The following is a 12,384-nucleotide window of genomic DNA, read 5'->3' on the forward strand; positions in this document are numbered from 1 at the left end:
GGACAGCTGCCGTTTGTGTCAAACTAAGCATCAATGGGTCCTGGTGCGTACCAGTACCTGTTGAAACGTAGTTTGACGCGAAACGTAGTTTGACGCAAAACGTTTGTCGTCCTCCACGCTGCCCGTATCCTCCGGCATCCATTTGCTTTAAATGTTCTGTGAGTAAAAGATTTATTCTACCTCAACGGCCGGATAGACCATCTGGAGATTATCATCCTGTGCAAATATATATCATTTTAGGATTTGAAAGATGCTATAAAGTGTACATCGTTTTTATTAGTCTCCTTTTAGCACAATAGGAGATTAAATGGGTATGATCCACTACAGTACAACCCCTTATTATAAAAATTCTCACTCCCAGTTTGGCTGTGCTCCTTTCTTTTGTTCAACAAGATCAAGATCAAGTTCAACATTCAGCGGGGGCGTCATGTGAGCATTGCAACCAATCAGTGGCCTACGATTGGCTGCAGCATTCACATTTTGTCAGAGGTGAAGAAACAATGAACATTCAGATTCATGAGTTATGGGCTAACCTCCACCCACTACTGATTGAAAAGAGTAAGAAAAAGTAAAAAAAAAAAAAAAAAATAATATATTATATATATATATATATATATATATATATATATATATATATATATATATATATATATATATATATATATATATATATATATATATACACACACAAAAAAAAAAATAAACAAAATGTTTCGTAAAAAAAAAAACAGCCTTCATTTTCCTTGGAAAATAAAACTACAAGACAGCTTTTTCTTTAATTACAATACCCAAAACTTTTTTTTTTTTTTGTATTGAACTATACAGTATGTTCTGTTGGGAGATTATTAGTTTGTAAATCCTTGGTTAAGTGTCCCATTGTTTTAGAACACAAAAATAGTGTAATATTTTCTTTTATTAGCATTTGGCTACCGTAATTAAATATGAGCAGGTTTTCGGAGCCGGACCATTGTAAGGCACTTCACCAATTGACTTGGAGCTAAACATTCCACTTACAATAGCCATAATTGGCATTATGCTAAGAAACGTAGACTAATACCATGGTTAGGTGAGCCGCAGATTTGTTGCATGAGTAATCCAAGTTTTGCACACTCATTAGTTTGCATTGTGAGCCGAATGGAAAAAAAAAAAAAAATTCTTGCTTAGAATTTAAACAAAACAATTAGAAGTGATTTGCTTGTTTATAGGCTTGGAATAGAGCAATACTGTATAGGTATTTCTTTCTTCACATAGCTTCTTGGCTAGTAAGAAACAGAACAAGCCTGGTCCATGGACACAGACTAAAAATGGCTGCACCCACCGATATAAGCTGACAAGCTAATATGTATGGGGTCCTCCCTACGGAGATAAGAGTTGGATTATTTGAATTATAACTCATGTCCATTGTTATTCAGAAGATAGAGCTCTGGCATCGGCTTTTCTTTTGAAAACACATTAAGACTCTCAACCCTATGGCTATACATAATAAGGTATTTACTTTTGCCTCCCTTAATGCAAATGGCCTAAACTCACCAATCACTAGACGACATACATTAGACATGCTTAAAAGACAAAACATAGATATCTTGATGGTCCAGGAAACACACTTTATTTCAGAGAAACTTCCCAACTTTGAAAGGTCATATTACAACACATGGTACCACGCCACAACACCACAAACGGGCTCTAGAGGTACTTCAATAGCGATAGTGAAAGGAATTCCGTTTCAAATACATGATATAAAAACAGATTCAAACGGGAGATGTGTGTTTGTCAAGGGACTTTTAGCGGGGAATATGTACACAATCTGTAGCCTCTATGCCCCGAATAAGAAACATTTGAAGTGGCTTCTAGCAACCTTTGGGACAATAGAAGAATATAGGGAAGGGACACTGGTCATAGGGGGAGACCTAAATGTAGCACTAGATCCTCAAATAGACTCTACAAAAAAGAAAAGCTCAATATCTCTAAGAGATCTGACTAGGATTAAAACAAAAATTAGGTCACTGCAGATGATAGATATTTGGAGGTATTTACAACCCGGTGACAAGGACTTCACTTACTACTCCAACCCCCACAAGACCCATCATAGGACTGGACTATATACTAATCCCGAGAAGATTACTCCCCAACGCCCTGACCTCAAAAATACTCCCAAATGTTCACTCTGACCACTCTATGGTTACACTTAAAATGACACTACCCAAGCCTTTTTCCCTTACAAGAACATGGCGACTAAATGAGTCAATTCTGACTGATCCAGAAATACGTACCCGCATATCCAAAACACTTGAACAATACTTCACACAAAATGACACAGAAGAGGTTTCAGCCCCTATTTTGTGGGAAGCACAGAAATCAGTAATAAGAGGAGAACTAATCTCAATCACTTCGTACCTAAATAAAAAGCGGCAACATGAAATAAACACGTTATATGGAGAGATATTCGAATTAGAGACCCTACATAAGAAACAACCAGACACAAAATGGTTAAATGAGTTAACCAAAAAGACAACAAATCAAAGACTTTTTAAACAAAAAAATCAACAAAATGTTATTCCTCATGGCGAAATAGAATGTTTGTACATGGGGACAAAGCTTCTAAATTTATGCTCTCACGCATAAGAAAGCGCCAAAACCGCACATATATACATTCAATCAAAAAATCAGGAGGACTAAGCACGCAAAATTACGCGCAAATAGAGTCAGAGTTCCTAGAATATTACAAGCAACTATATAACATCCGCTCGACAGAATCAAATGTAGAACCTAAAAAGAAAAAAAGGACAATAGGGAGATTTCTAGCCCGACTGAAATTACCTCAATTAACTTAAACACAGCAAACTCAACTAATTAAGCAGTTTCGGATGGACGAGCTCCAGTCTGCCCTGTCGAAGAGCCCAAAGGGAAAACACCCGGACCAGATGGCCTACCAATAACTTACTATAAGACCTTCTCCCTAATCCTCAGCTCACACCTGTTGGGAATGTGTAATTCTATAATGGACAGAGATCAGTTCCCTGCCCAAGCTTTGGAAGCTAAAATATCCTTAATATATAAAGAAGGCAAAGATCAGGAACAATGTGGTAGCTACAGGCCAATATCACTACTTAATGTCGACCTGAAGCTATTTGCAAAAATGCTGGCAGGCAGACTAGCAAAGATCTTGCCGACTGTAATATCTTTAAATCAAACAGGTTTTGTGGGGGGGAGAGAAGAAGGGAGAGATAATGCAAACAAGATTATACATCTTATGCAACACGCGAAAAGGAGTAAACTCCCTCTGGTCTTACTAGGCACAGATGCGGAAAAGGCCTTCGACAGGGTGGACTGGACTTATTTAGAGGAAACGTTGTTGGGATTCGGATTCCCACGCCAGTTAGTTCTAACCATAATGAAATTATACAAAAACCCGAAGGCCCGCATTGACAATGTCTCGCTCACAGACACGTTCACCATAGGAAATGGCACACGCCAGGGATGCCCGCTGTCACCACTGCTTTTTGTGTTGACGATGGAGCCTCTCCTACTTGCAATACAACAATGTCCAGAAATAGAAGGGGTAAAAATTGGGAAGCAAAATTACAAGACTGCGGCCTTCGCCGACGATTTACTCCTCATAATGACGAAACCACATAGGAGCTTTCCAGTCCTCAAAAGACCACTAGATGAATACGGCAGTGTCTCAAACTTTAAGGTGAATGTGTCTAAATCGGAGGCATTAGACCTAAACATCCCAGCCCACACCCTTGGCAAACTGAAAAAGGAATAGCCGTTCACCTGGCCCAAAAATTATATCAGGTATTTAGGAGTTAAAATAGGTAGAACAGAAAAAAAGAGTTGATAAAGTAAAATTACGATCCATTGATAGAACACGCAGTAACTACAATTGGAGCATGGAGAGATTCGTTCCTATCATGGACAGGGAGAAAAAAAATCTTCTAAAGAGTCTGATATGACCAAAATTCACCTATATGTTCCAAAGGCTATCTATCCAGGTACCAGATTCCTACTTGGCTAGAGTTCTAGAGTTAACTCCCTTTTTTTCCAAATATATGTGGCACAAGATGAAACCACGAATAGCTTTTCACACGCTGACCCTGCCTAGGGCAAGGGGGGAATGGGTGCCCCTGACATAAGAAAGTACTATTATGCCTCGGTGCTAACACGTTCAGTACACTTGATCCGAGGATCACAAGACAAGCAATGGGTGGCAATAGAAAAGGAGCTCTCACTCCAACCCATCAGACAGCTCTTATTGACCTATTCTGGAGGGACCCCCCTTCCTCCCTCTCCAAATTTACTTACACGCTCTTTGCTAAAGGTGTGGGCAAAAGCATACAACATTCTGATGCCCCCCTTCTCACCAATATTAACACTATCAGATATTTTAACTCATTCCCTTGTCACATCGACTGAAGAAGCTCTGCCGGGATTGAAAATTACAATAGACCAGCTGCTAACAGACGGAATGCTCCCACCACTCCAAGAACTGTGCAAATTGCCCGGGCTAGCAAATATCAATTTTATACAATATTCCATTATAAAAAAGACATTGGAAAGAATACACTATTACGCAGACCTAACGCGCAAACCCACATCCTTCGAGACTCTATGCTCCAAAGCAAACAAACCCACAAAAATACTATCCGTTATATACCATGAGCTACTTCTTGTGAAACATTGCCTTAAGCGTACCTATATAGCAAAGTGGGAAAATGACCTAGGCTACACATTTTCGCAAGAACAGGAGATATAGATATATATATATATATATATATATATATATATATATATATATATATATATACATACATACATACATACATACATACATACATACACATACATACATTCCCACGGTCCGACTAAAAGCGTTAAAACCCAAGAAAACTCCTATAAGATAGTGTCCAGATGGTACATCTCGCAAACACAATACCAGGCCTGGCGGATAAATCACCACACGAAATGCTGGAGATGTGGTACTGGAGATGGCGACTACCTCCATTTATGGTGGTCCTGTCCAGTTATAAAACGCTTCTGGGCACTCACTGAAAATGTAATTCAAGAGGTAACTGGAAAGACAGTAACCCTAGTGCCTGAAACAACACTATTGAATTTTCCGGTGTGGCCGGGTAACAAGAAATTATCCATATTAGTCCACAACATAATAGCAGCAGCCAAACTTTTAATACCCACTTATTGGAAAACGGAGAATAACCCCACACGCCAGCAATTGCTCTATAAGATAGAGCAACTGTATCACACGGCTGAGTTGGTGGCACACGTGAATCTCTTTAACGCTGTTCCAGGACTCCTGGAAACCTTGGATTCTTTTCAGACCAAACATCCACTCAGATTCTATGCAGGACGCCACACAGTGAAGACTCATTCCCCCCCCTTCCATCCCTTCTCACTCTTTGTCGGTCCTATTTCTCTTCCTCAAACTATCTCTTAATTGGTTTGCTGTTGTCCCAGATAGCTATATTGAAAAGGCCAAGTGTTGGATTGAACCTGGGACTTAGTTCGATACTATGCATTATTGTATTTTGAATTCTTCAGTTGTCAAAACACTTTCTTCAATTTGGCTGCATAATGCTAGCCATAAGTAAATGACGTGTATTACAATGGTTTTGACTAGCCAACTAAATGTATATATGTTAAGCGCTGAAACTTAAAAATGTAATACTGTTCTATTACATTTGATGTTATGCTTTAAAAATTTAATAAAAAGAACATTGAAAAGAAAACACATTAAGACTACGCGTACAAAGAGAAGCCGGGAAAGCTAGCCAACCAATTAAGCACTCATGTGTATAAGGCTAGCCTGCAGGCCAGTAGCTAAGGTTTCTGACTTCGCTTAAAAAAAAAAAAAAAAAAAAGTATGAACGCTTGGCTCAGCCTAGAGGGCATTTGTTTTCAATGGGAAGTAGAGACTAAAGTTGGAGTCACACACAGCGACTCACCAGCGATCCCGACAATGATATCAACGTGTCAGGATCGCTGGTGAGTCGCTATGTGATCGCTGGTGAGCTGTCACACAAGACAGCTTCACCAGCGATCAGCGCGGCGTCGCTGTGTACGTTAGTTACCACCTGATCGCTGGTCTCCCGCCTGTAACATGCTGCAATTTGTGCTGGCCAACGGGAGACCAGAGACAAAAGAAATGTCCAGCGGTTTCCTACAGCGATCCCGTCAAGGGGGCCGGTCGCTGATCGCTGTCACACACACAGCGATCTCGCTGGTGAGATCCCTGTTGTGTCACAAAACTTGTGACTCAGCAGCGATCTTGCTAGCGGCTCCCCTGACGGTCAACAGAAACAGTACTTTAGGGTATTTGTGGATAGAGTGTAGCCTTACTGACCCAGGCGTAGTTCTTGTTGCAGTTGTTATTGGATCAGATATTGGTCACATCGTGTACAGTGTTGTGTTTCACTGCACCAAGAAGCTAAATCTGTATAATCCACTAAACTGATGACTCCGCTCACATTCACCCTGGCCATCACTGCACAGGTCATAGTGCTGGGGATACAGTTTCCTCCCCATGTAAAACAGGTGTCCAGAAATCTGAGCATTGTGGTTTTTCTCAGAATTAATGTCAGAAAATGTAAATGTCTAGAGGTGAAATCTACACACTAGTTTAAATTTGTCACTGTAAAATAAGTTTCTGGAAAATTGAAATCTGAAAACTAAACCAGAATGCTACAACACAAAGATACGGTACCAAGCTTCACATGCCATTGACCCATCATGTATGCTTGCCAACATGCATTTTAGAGACTTAGAAGGGATAGCTTAAAATTTGCTAAAAGTTTGAACAAATCCTGTTGCAACTTTGATCTCCACACAGTCTGCAGCCATCCTCAACATGGTCACTGGTCAGTTATACTGTGTACAGTTTATAATGCAGGTCATGCACCCAGAGCTCCTGAGAGCAGACTCAAGCCCCATATATAAAATAGTTAGGTGTTGGTCAAATAGTTGAGTCAGCTGCCCGTTAAACCAACACAGGAACTCATCGCTCGGCCAAATTCTTTTACATTCTCTATGAGTGAGCCGCTGCTAGACACTTTTTGGCATTGGCTTAAGTCACAGACATGCTGGATTCCTTTCTCCCCTGACATCTGTTGGGGAAAAGTTGGGAGTCTCACACATATATTTGACCATCAGTTGATCCTGCCAAAGTGATAGGAGCATTCTTTTTGGAAGCCAACCACCAACAGGAGTAAAAATTGCAAAAAGAAAAAAAAAAAAAAAACAAAAAAAAAAACACTTTATATAGAACTTTACTGCAAGTTTTTAGATAGATTGGACACCCTTGTGATTATGGATCGAGTGGGTAGCATTTGAACTATTGAACAAAACCCTTGCTCTTAGGATGTGGAAACTTTAATGACTAGAGTTGAGCGAAACGGGTCGAAAAAATTCAAACGTCGCCGACTTTTGGCAAAGTCGGGTTTCATGAAACGAAACCCGACCCTAGGATGAGGTCGGCCACGAGGTCGGCGACTTACGCGCCAAAGTCGCGTTTCAAAAGTTTGTTTTGCGCTCTTTTTCAGCCAATCAGGATCCACGGACACTGTGGGCAACGTGATGACCTAGGCACGGGTCACCACCATCTTTCAGAAGGGCATGCAAGTGATTGGCTTGCTTTGGTGGGCGTCACAGGGGGTATAAAAGGGCGTGCACGCCGACCGCCATCTTACTTCTGCCGATCTTAGTATAGGGAGAGGTTGCTGCTGATTCTGTAGGGAGAGCGTTAGGCAGGGAAGAAGACAAAAAAACTGCTTCTGCTGCTAGCGATTTGGCCTGCACAACACACAAGTCACTGTGTGTGCAGTGCAAGGGGAGGCTATATTGTGGTGTATCAGTGGTGTTGGTTGTTGGGCTGCCTTTTAAGGCTTCCTGACACGCTGGCATTGCTGTTTACCCACTGCTCCGCAAACTGCTTTTTTAAAAGCAATCCAATCTCCCTTATCCTCTAGTCACTTTTGTCACAGCTGTGCCATCGAGCCTGTCACATAGCGCTCAGATATCAGTGGGCCTCACACAATCCACAAGTGTCCAGTGTCCAAAAGTGTGCGCAGAGATTCAAAATCTCCATTATCCTCTCGTCACTTTGGTCACAGGCAGCTGTGCCATCGAGCCTGTCACATAGCGCTCAGACATCAGTGGGCCTCACACAATCCACAAGTGTCCACTGTCCACAAGTGTGTGCAGAAATTCTAAATCTCCCCTGTCCTATAGACACCTTGTACCTTGTTTTACATTACTATATAGTTTGTTGGATTTTGTCTACATTTCTACCAAAAATGAGGAAAGCTAGTGGAAGAGGCCGTGGAATTGGGCGGGGGTTGGCAGCTGGTAATGATGGTGTTGGTGGTGGATCTGATGGTAGTGGCAAGAGCAAAATAGGACCGAATGCAGGAGGTGCTGACCCTGCGTCATAGTCTGGCTACATAAGGCCTCGAACGCTTAGTTTTCTAGGAGTTGGCAAACCGCTTTTAAAGCCAGAGCATCAGGAAAAAGTTTTGTCTTACATTGCTGACTCAGCCTCCAGCTCTATCGCCTCCTCTTCTTCAGTTGTAAAAAGTAAAAGCACTGAGTCGTCATTGGAGGCTCATGTTCATGAACCACACCTTTCCTTGTGTCCTTCACCCCATCCAAGATTGAAGGATGACGCAGGCCATACTACTGATTACTCCATGGAGCTGTTTTCACATACCATGCCTGGATTATCAAGTGAAATGGTGAATTACCCAGGCCAAGATGAATCTGACATGGAGTGCACTGATGCACAGCCGCTGATGGATGATTCTGCTGGTACATTCACTCAGAGCACTACATTGTCCTCGCAGTGTACAAAGCCAGATTTTGACCCTGATGAGACTCAGGTGCCCCTTCCTGCACACTATACCACCATACACGGTGACACAGAGAAAGGTGCACATGACATAGAAGAGGAGGTGATGGATGACCCAGTTGTTGACCCAGATTGGCATCCATTGGGGGAAGAGGGTGCTGCTTCCAATAGCTCAGATGAGGAGCATCCACAGCAGACATCGACATCGCAACAGCTGTTATCTGGCAGGCCCGGAGCACTCCAAAGACAGGTTCCAAACATCAAAAGAGTTGCTGGACAGCTTGTCCAGAGGGTCAAAAGATCACAGCGTGCTAGGCCGCAAAATGTCTGCCAAAGTAGGAAGAGTGCAGTGTGGCACTTTTTTGAACAAAATCCTCATGATCAGGCCAAGGTTATCTGTAAGAAGTGCGCAAAGACCTTTAGCCGAGGGAAAAATCTGAAAAATTTGAATACCAGTTGCATGCTTAGACATTTAACCAGCATGCACTTGCAAGCGTGGACACAACACCAAACCTCAAGTGCCACATGTGCAACTGATCACAACGAAGGTAGTCAGCAACGCTACATTGTTTCCCCCACTGTAAGCCCACCGGTTAGCACAGCAGCAAATGTTGAGGTGTCGTTGCAAGACCACAGCAGTCAGGGAATCCCACTGTTATATCAACGAAAGACTGATTCTAGGCCATCAGAAAGAACACCAACTCCATCACCATCATCAACCCTCTCTCAGTCCGCCCTGTCCACCGCTACTTCCACCATATGCAGCTCTCAAGTCCAGCTCACCCTCCCAGACACTATGAGTAGGTCAAGAAAGTACTCAGTCTCTCATCCGCGTACACTGGGTTTGAACGCCCACATTGCCAAACTAATCTCGTTTGAGATGATGCCCTTTCGGTTGGTGGAAAGCACAACTTTCCGCGAACTCATGGCCTATGCAGTACCACGCTATGACCTACCCAGTCGCCACTTCTCTCGCAAAGCCATCCCAGCCCTCCACCATCATGTGAAAGACCGCATTGTCCATGCACTCAAGCAGTCAGTGAGCGGAAAGGTGCACCTCACAACTGATGCATGGTCCAGTCGGCATGGCCAGGGCCGTTACGTGTCCATCACTGCGCACTGGGTTAATGTGGTGGATGCAGGGTCCACAGGGGACAGCGGTGGTGGGACAGTGCTGCCTAGCCCACGGTATAGGAAACAGTTGGCTGTAGGCGTTCGACCCTCCTCCTCCTCCAGAAGCGAAAGCTCGTCCACAGAGCGCAGTCGTACGAGCACTCCATCTGCAGCTGCCACTGTTGCACACGATGTGTCCCCCTATCGAGCAGCTAGTGGAAAGCGTCAGCAGGCTGTGTGGCAGATGATGTGTTTGGGCAACAGACACACCGCCGAGGTGCTGGCCGAGTACTTGAAGCGACAAACTGAGTCATGGCTGGGCAGTGTACATCTTGAGGCAGGCAAGGTAGTTAGTGATAACGGCCGTAATTTTGTGGCAGCCATAGCCCTTTCAAAACTCAGCCACATACCTTGCTTGGCTCACACCTTGAACCTGGTGGTGCAGTGCTTCCTCAAAAATTATCCGGAGTTAACAGCCCTGCTCCAGAAGGTACGAAGACTGTGCGCGCACATCCGCCGGTCGCCTGTACACTCCGTTCATATGCAGAAGCTGCAGCGATTGCTCCACCTTCCCAACCACCGCCTCATTATCGACATTGCAACAAGGTGGAACTCCACCCTGCACATGGTGGAGCGGCTGTGCGAGCAGAGGCAGGCCATAATGCATTTGTGGGAGGATACACGGCCAGGCACTTTGAGAGCAGACATGGAGTTGACAGGCGTGCAGTGGTCGAAGCTGAAAGACCTTTGTAAAGTCCTTCAGTGTTTTGAGGAATGCACACGGCTGGTAAGCGCAGACGACGCCATCCTAAGCATGAGCATCCCACTTATGCGTCTGCTCATGCAAACTTTGACGCACCTTAAGGAGCAGGCGTCTGCAGCCAATGTTGATGAGGCGGAAGAGGAGGAGGGAATCCTTGATGACATTCAGCCATTGTCTGCTCAGGGACCTCTCCTGGACGAGGTGGAGGAAGAAGAGGAGGATGATGATGGGGATGATTACTTAGGGGAGGAGGATGCATCTCGTGGGGCAAGTGAAAATGTTGGCGTGGCAAGGTCTGGTACAGGGTTTGTGCGTGACTGGAGGGATGTGGATTTGCCAGAAAGTGCTCCTCCACCCAGCACTCGCAGTGCATCATTGACACCGGGAACATTGGCCCACATGTCAGATTATGCCTTGCGGATCCTAAAAAGGGACCCCCGCATTGCCAAAATGATGAACGATGACGACTACAGGTTGGCCAGCATCCTGGATCCACGCTATAAAGGCAAATTACAAAACATCATGCCACAGGACAACCTTGACCTAATATTGGCTAATAAACAAGCAACTCTGGTAAATCGGTTGCTTGAGGCATTCCCAGCACACAGCAGCGGTGATGGTTCTCACACGAGCCGTACGGGCCGGGGGCAGCTTGGCAGAGGTGTTCGTGGTGCACACAGCAGAAGTGGCGTTGGAGACAGGGGTTTCATGACAATGTTGTGGACTGATTTTTCAAATACCGCTCACACAACTGGTAATACTGCATCGATGGAAAGTGACAGGAGACAGCAGTTGTCAACTATGGTTACAAACTACTTTTCCTCCCATATCGATGTTCTCCCACACAGGTCATTCCCCTTTGACTATTGGGCCGCTAAACTGGACACCTGGCCTGAATTGGCCCAATATGCCTTACAGGAGCTCGCTTGCCCAGCTGCAAGTGTGCTATCGGAAAGAGTCTTCAGTGCAGCTGGATCAATCCTGACAGAAAAAAGGACCCGTCTGTCAACCCAAAATGTGGATGATCTAACCTTCATTAAAATGAACCACGCATGGGTTTCCAAGGATTTTGTCCCACCTTCCCCTGATGACACATAGGGTGACAGAAAAATGGCTTGCTTTGGTCCACCTTTTCCTGGTACTTCACCGATTTCGCCTTTTGCATCAGCTGAATGTCCAACATCAACATATGCCACTTTCTAAAACTCCCTAACTGTGCTGCCTCCCCCCCCCATGGCCGGGGTCACCACCTACCACACGACCCCGTGCGAGTGCCGTTGCCCTGGACAGGTGGGTAGGCCGATTCTTGGGCGCGGCACTGGCACAGGGTTCCTCATAGTGCAATCAAGTGTCTCTGACGGTGGTGGTGCACACCCGCCATCAGACACACCGCTGTACTATGAGGGGCCCAGTGCCAGTACCGACGCCCACGAGTGGGCCCCCCTTGCTTGGGCAGGGCCCCAGCATTTGCAATCTTTACCTCTCCCTGCTCCTCCGCTGTGTAATCCGGGCCGTCAAATCCATACTGTGCCTGACACCGACTGAGCCTGCCTCCTGATGTATAGACATATTTTGAATGTGTACGCTATCCATACATGTTATCCGGGGATATGGTACCCTTTCTAACCTTTGTGCAATCACGTGCAAT

General features: G+C 44.5%; 1 protein-coding gene and 1 long non-coding RNA gene across 3 annotated transcripts in view; one reads left to right on the forward strand and one right to left on the reverse strand.

Moving 5' to 3' along the window:
• The window catches only part of RNF128 (ring finger protein 128), a 349,513-nt gene that overhangs the window by 23,778 nt on the left and 313,351 nt on the right, over positions 1-12,384 (reverse strand). The window lies entirely within an intron of this gene.
• Positions 1-12,384, forward strand: part of LOC141048165 (uncharacterized) — a 100,629-nt gene that overhangs the window by 2,780 nt on the left and 85,465 nt on the right. The gene's annotated exons all lie outside the window — the stretch shown is intronic.

The sequence above is a fragment of the Dendrobates tinctorius genome, unplaced genomic scaffold (assembly GCF_039654945.1).
Source record: "Dendrobates tinctorius isolate UK_male_01 unplaced genomic scaffold, ASM3965494v1 ptg000133l, whole genome shotgun sequence".
NCBI classification, from domain to species: domain Eukaryota; kingdom Metazoa; phylum Chordata; class Amphibia; order Anura; family Dendrobatidae; genus Dendrobates; species Dendrobates tinctorius.